At 44.0% G+C, this 6,828-nt stretch overlaps 1 pseudogene; it reads right to left on the reverse strand.

The window, feature by feature from the left end:
* Positions 1-978: 978 nt before the first annotated feature.
* LOC141111708 (flap endonuclease 1-like) lies at positions 979-2,125 on the reverse strand (annotated as a pseudogene).
* Positions 2,126-6,828: the final 4,703 nt, after the last annotated feature.

The raw sequence follows: 6,828 nt of genomic DNA on the forward strand, positions 1-6,828 counted from the left end.
ATTTTTTTTTAGAAGTGATAATACAGCTTCCATGAATGTAGGAGGTGGGATAAGCCCCTCAGCTCTATTAACCCCTGTCAGACTGGAAGGTTTTTGGCAGCTGTATGATTTTAGGGGGGAAAATCAGAGGATGGAAGATTTCTACTAAACCAGGAGACAACAGCATAAGGGACATGTCACACTGATAGTAATGTCACTTGTAGTGTGTTTGTTTTTCTTTTACTAAACTTAGGTTTTAAACTTTTTCCTTCACTAACATACGCTCCTGCTGTGTGTGCTGTACAAGCTGTCCAGCTCCTGCAATAAAAATTGAGTCGGGCTGAGCCATTCACAGGAAGACTTGTATGAGGTGGACGGATAAAATCACATCATAAAATACAAAACTTCCGATGAATGGCTGAGTGTCACTCAATTCAAAATTTTGCAGAGGGACAGAAAGTTATTGCTGTGCTGCCTGGAATACATCGCTGTATACAGCTGATGGAGGACAAAATCAGGGGTGATCGGTGCGGCAGTGGGGGGGGGGGGGAGAGTTACAAGCACCGATCTCCCTGTATGAATTTCAATAAAGCAGCTGAGAGCCGCTTTCGGTTGACATGCTGTGACTGGCTACAATGAATCATATTGTATAGGCTATTTGTGGGCCAATCAAAGCTTCACAAAAGAAAGCAAGCTGTCATAAAGCATGACTGACTGTTTGTATTATAATCATGTGATCATTATGAACAATCATAGCAATCACATGATCACACCCCAGATACAGAGCTCCGTGCTCCACCATGCACAGGATGGGGGCGCACCAGTGCACGTGCCGGGCAATGTACCAGTACGTCACCTGGCACTGACTGTACCACCTTGTCTGCATGTCTAATGTCCATTTTCTAGTGCAGGCAATTAGCGGAAGCAGAAAATGGTTTAATTGTTATTAAGGTGCTTATTTTCCATTCAGCATTTGTCAAAAATTGTGAAAACGCTAAATAAAATGTTTCTTAAACATTTTAATGAAAATAATATTCCAAGACATCAACACGCATAATACTCAAAGCAGAAAAACAGTTCACATCTCCAGCTCTACTAAATTCAGTCACTTATTTGCCTTTCTTAAATTTCCCTGATGGGGTGCCCGTGGTTTTTGCCTTCTTTTTGGCTGAGCCTTTAACATCAATCTCTTTCCTTTTGGTGGAGCTGATGGAACCAGTCACCTTGAAGAAGTCATCTAGTCAGCCTTGAGTACTACCATGGCGGTTCTTAGCCAGCTTCTTGGCACCATTACGGATCCGGTCCTCGTTGAACTGCTTTTCACCGCACATAAAGGCCACAAGGCCTTCGTCATCTGGGTCCTGCCACTTCAGCTCTATATCATTTAGGTCAACCACCTCAGGCTCTAAAAAAAGCTGACGAGCTTCTTTGTATAACCAGTTTTCTGGAACAGGGTACTTCTTCAGGTCTATGTTATCTAGGACCTCTTCGATGCTCTTGTGCTGTCTTATCAGTTCTATAGCTCTCTTTGGGCCAATGCCTCTGATGGTCTCACAGTAATCACAGCCTAGCAATATACAAAGATCTATAAACTGCTCTTGTGTGATTCCTATATCCTCTAGGGCACGACTGAGGTGAAATTCCTGAATAGGCAACTTTTTGGCCTCACTAGCCATGAGATGACGGAGCAACAGTGGAGTACCAAAGGTCAATGCATCCATATCTTCAGTCGCAGCTGCATACACCTTTCCAGCTTTCACCAAAGCAGCACAGGTAGCTTCTGCCTCACATGGTCCACATATGGAATACCCATTAGGCTTAGCAGTTTCTTGCATTCCTCATTATGTTGCTTTGTGACCTTTACAAGTCTCTTGTTGAACTTTTCAATGTTCTCCACCTCTCCTGCCTCTTGGGCAGCTTCAAGTTGCTTCTCAGCCTCTGCCCTCCTTTCAGTATGTTTGGCCAGCTCACCTGACTTCAGCTGAGGAGGCTTTCCATCAAACACATTCACTGGCTTGATGCCGTTCTCAACCATGCGAATTGTACGATAGAACATGCCCATCAGGTGGCTGGTGGTTTCACCTTCCTCATTCTGAAGCATATTCCCATCCTGTCGCACAGCAATAAGGAACTGGTAGCCGGGTACAAGTTAAAAGGAAAAATGAGCAGCAAAAAAATGTATTGATGCACAACCTGAAATGAAGAAGGACAGCTGTGAGAATTACAGTGGACATACATTTAGGTCAGTCTTATGTGAATACACAATGACACTCATTTCAAAACAAGAGTAACAATGAAAAAGTAAGATTACTCAGGTCCACACACTAACTTAACACACCATATACAAGTTTGGAAATGCATTGAGGGGAATTTATCAAAACTTGAGCATCCAGAATCTAAAACAGCTGTGCATGGTAACCAATCAGCTTTTAGCTTTCATTTTTAAAAGTTAAATGAACAAGTTAAAGATAGACGCTGATTGGTTGCTATGCACAACTGCTCCACTTTTGATAAACTCCCCGCCATGTGTTTGTTCAAAAACATGTGTTTCATAATTTTTTCACTACATAATGGGGAAATTAAAGATTTCTGCACAATTATAACGGTGCAAGAAACTGGCGCGAGTGGCGTGCGTCACAATAACTAAGCAGATACACTTGTTTTAGGTTTATCCGTGCCACCCATACCAGTTTCTATTTCAGAATGAAACTAACTAGCACAGGGTCCACACCCAATTAACCACTTCCATACAGCGCAAATTCCAGCACTAGAAAATTACTCAGAACCTCCAAACACACACACATATATTTTTTTCTTTAGCAGAGACCCTAGGGAATAAAATGGCGGTGATTGCAACTTTTATGTCACACGGTATTTGTGCAGCAATTTTTCAAATGCGATTTTTTGTGGGAAAAAAAACACTTTCATGAATAATAAAAAATAAAATGGTAAAGTTAGCCCAATTTTTTGTATAATGGGACAGATGATGTTACGCCGAGTAAAGAGATACCTCACATGTCACGCTTTAAAATTGCGCACACTCTTGGAATGGCAACTTCGGTACTTAAAATCTCCATAGGCAACTCTTTAAAAATGTTTACAGGTTACCTGTTTAGCGTTGCAGAGGAGGTCTTGGGCTAGAATTATTGCTCTCGCTCTAATGTTCATGGTGATACCTCACGTGTGGTTTGAAGGTCGTTTACATATGTGGATGCGACCTATGTTCGCGTTCGCTTCTGCGTGCGAGCAGACGGGGGCGCTTTAATTTTTTTAACTTTATTTTTACACTTTCCCTTTAAAATGTAATTTTTTTTGATCACTTTTATTCCTATTACAAGGAATGTAAACATCCCTTGTAACAGGAATAGGGCATGACAGGTCCTCTTTTTGGAGAGATGTGGGGTCAATAAGACCCCACATCTCTCCTCCAGGCTGCAAAGCCGGAGATCAAAAAAATAAATAAAAATAAACAATCTCATTGTTTAACTTTGGCCGGCCCGGATATGATGTCATAACGTCGAGCCTGGGTCTTCAAGAGTCATAGAGACTGCTGGTGACCATCTGGCCCTCTGTTTACTCTATGGCTAACTTCTGGTGCCAGTAGATTCCTTCTCCGGCCTGCCGATTGCACGAGCAAGCTGGTAGAAGAACCGGAGGGCAGGGGTTGGGGAGACGTCCTCTCCTGCCGCCTGCAAGACTGATCAAGCCGCTATGCTTGTTCTTACAATGCAGGGAATCGCCGGCTGAAAAAAATGATATCTGAAAGATGCCTGTAACTGCAGGCATCATTCAGATATCCCCACTGAAAGCCCAGGACGTCATATGACGTTCTGTGGTATGGAAGTGGTTAACAAAGGGATAGTGCCAGTTTTAAATATAGAAAACTGACGCAGATCCCTACCAGACCTTACATATGGCACATCCCACACAGTGGGAGGCAGGGCAAACAGCTCTACTGCTCTGGATGTAGAAAACAGGGCAGACCTCTCCTACATAGCAAAAGAGCTTGCCCCCTTTCATAAATTAGGAGCAGCATCTTCTCCATTTTTTCAGCAACATTGGAAACTGAGATGCAAAACAATATTCCTCCTTTATTACAACAGCCGGCAGAATCAAGCTCTACCCTTACAGGTTTCATACTAAGCCCAGGGCTTTCTCAAAAAATAAAGTGCTGTGCCTAACACAATACATGTCGGGGTAGAACTTGTTTCTGATGATTGGTCAGCAATGGCAGCTTCCATGTTCCATCAATACTTTTTTTTTTTTTAATGAAATGAAAATTGTTAGTTACCAAAACCTGTGCTGCACGGTCTGCCATTGCAGGCCTCCTTTTTAAAATGCAATTACCTGGCTATCCTGTCCATCCCGGGCTTTTTGTACTTGCTGAGTCGCTGACCTTGAACAAGCATGCAGCAACAGAGCTTCTGATCTGTAGACTTGTATTGGGGTCAGCGACTTGGTGCTGAAGTCAGAGCATCAGTATAACTGATATTTTGGGAAGAGCTCAGCAACGGACGCACATTTCCCTCTGAATAAATCTACTTGAAAGTGGAACTAAATTCAGCTGTGTGTGAGCTTTTTACATAATGAGAAATTATGCACACACTTACCTGGCATTGTGCTCTCCAGCGGTGACACGTCAGTGCTGCAATCGTTGTCCCCGTCCTCCCCACTGGTAATTCCAGGACTCGCTTGCTCCAGTCTCAGTAAAATCCTCTCATGGTGTTTAAAGCGGAGTTCCACCCAAAAATGGAACCCCCGCTTATGCAGCCACCCCCCCTCCCCCGGTGTCACATTTGCCACCTTTCGGGAGGGGAGCAGATACCTGTCTAATACAGGCATTTGCTCCCACTTCCGGAAATAGATCACCGCAGAATCTACGGCGATCTACGCCATGTCCGGCCCTTCCTCCCCCCGCCGTCTTCTGGAAGACACACAAGTCCCAGAAGACAGCAGGGACCAGTCAGGACATGTAGAGCGACTCGCGCATGCGCAGTAGGGAACCAGGTTGTGAAGCTGCAAGGCTTCACTTCCTGATTCCCTTACTGCAGATGGCAGTGCCTCCAACCGGGAGCCGAAGGACGGGTCAGCTTCGGGTGAGGACATCATGGGTGCCCTGGACAGGTAAGTGTCCTTATTTTAAAAGTCAACAGCTGCAGCATTTGTAGCGACTGACTTTGATTTTTTTTTTCGGCGGAACTTCGCTTTACAGTGGAACCTTGTAAAAGAATTCTGACTCGGTTTGCAAGTATTGTCTCGCAAAACTAGCAGAATTCAAGCTAATGTGCGGTGCTGTACTGCATTTGGCCAGAGGCGCGGGGACGCTCGGAACGGTTCGGAGCCATTCGGAAATACTCTGAGTGTTTCAGAATTCAGCTGGGCTATCCCCAACTATTTCCGAGACTCTCTGGCGCCCCCCCTTACCTCTGGCAACATGCGGTATTGCATGTTATCGAAGTCAAAGCGGAACAAATTATCTTTTTTCCATTGACTTCTGTGGGGAAACTCGCTTTGATATGCGAGTGCTTTGGATTACAAGCATTTTCCCGGGACGGATTATGCTTGTAATCCAAGGTTCCACTGTATAATCTTATAGCTCATTTTCTTTCTATAGCAGCCACAGTCTGAGTACAAAAGCCTGTCCCTTTGTCAGCAGCTGCAGAAAAGCCCCTTGCCCGGTGCATGGAAGCTGTGGTCTCTCTGCAGCTAACACAAACCCTAATAAGTCACAGCTAGAGCTTTCCAATCAGCAAAGAGCATTGCAGAACTAGAAGTTTAATTCAGCATTGAGCGTGACAGACCTCTACAGAGAGCATGGGTCCTTCTTGTAGTATACTGGCAAGGGACTGGATTTTCTACTCTGACTGCTTTACAGTGGAATTAAATGCATCAATTTAGCAGTTAAAACAAAAAAAAACAACTTTACATTCAAGGCTTGCCAGGAACGTAACTGTCATATTTGCTTGTGTTCTTAACCAAACTGTCAAACCATCAAATGCCTGGTGTCATAACTGATCACATGCGCAGCGCCAGGGCAGTTGCAGATCAAACAAAGGCCAAGATGCAGCTTCCTTTGCTGAAAAGGAAAAAATTCAGTTTAGCCTTAGGCCCCAGTCACACCTGCCCATCGTGCTAAAGTGCATTTTGTTCAGCGCATTCTTTGCAGGACTTGAATGGGCCATCTTACATGCACCAAAGAAGCTCACACACCTTTTTGGGCAAAGAGCTTTATTTTTTGTTAACCCCTTCCCGTTGGTCGCATTCAGGTCATGTGACCGCTGTGATTGGCTGTCACATGATCGCAAAGCTCCCGATCGCAAGCATGCATCAGGAGCTTTCCAGTAACTGCATGCTACTGTGCAGGGCTGCATATATGTGGCCGCTTGGCACAAAGGCCCACAAGCTGAGAGGCTGCATATGTGCATTCGGCCAGCATGAATAAGTGTCTCTTATAAAAAGAAAACCCCTCTCTCCCCTCCACCACATATGTCTATGTTAGCTATTGTTGTACCCGTAGCACAGCCCAGAAACAATAGTGCACATTTTACTTTTTTGTTTGTCCTACCTAAAATGCACTGACACCAACTAAAAAAAAAAAAAAAAAATCCTGCCCAAAATATATCGACCTTGACCCTTACTAAACCCAAACACTAACCTACATCAAACCTTGAAAGACACATAGGGGTTGATTTACTAAAGGCAAATACAGGTTGTGCTTTCCCAAGTGCAGTTACACTCTGCAAGTTGCAGTTGCTCCAGAGCTTAGTATGAGGCAAAGCTTTAATTTGCAAAGAATACCCAATCACATGCAAAGAAAGAAAAAAAAAACAAAACTATTTTTGCTTGCTC

Source organism: Aquarana catesbeiana, linkage group LG11, assembly GCF_042186555.1.
Source record: "Aquarana catesbeiana isolate 2022-GZ linkage group LG11, ASM4218655v1, whole genome shotgun sequence".
Classification (NCBI taxonomy): domain Eukaryota; kingdom Metazoa; phylum Chordata; class Amphibia; order Anura; family Ranidae; genus Aquarana; species Aquarana catesbeiana.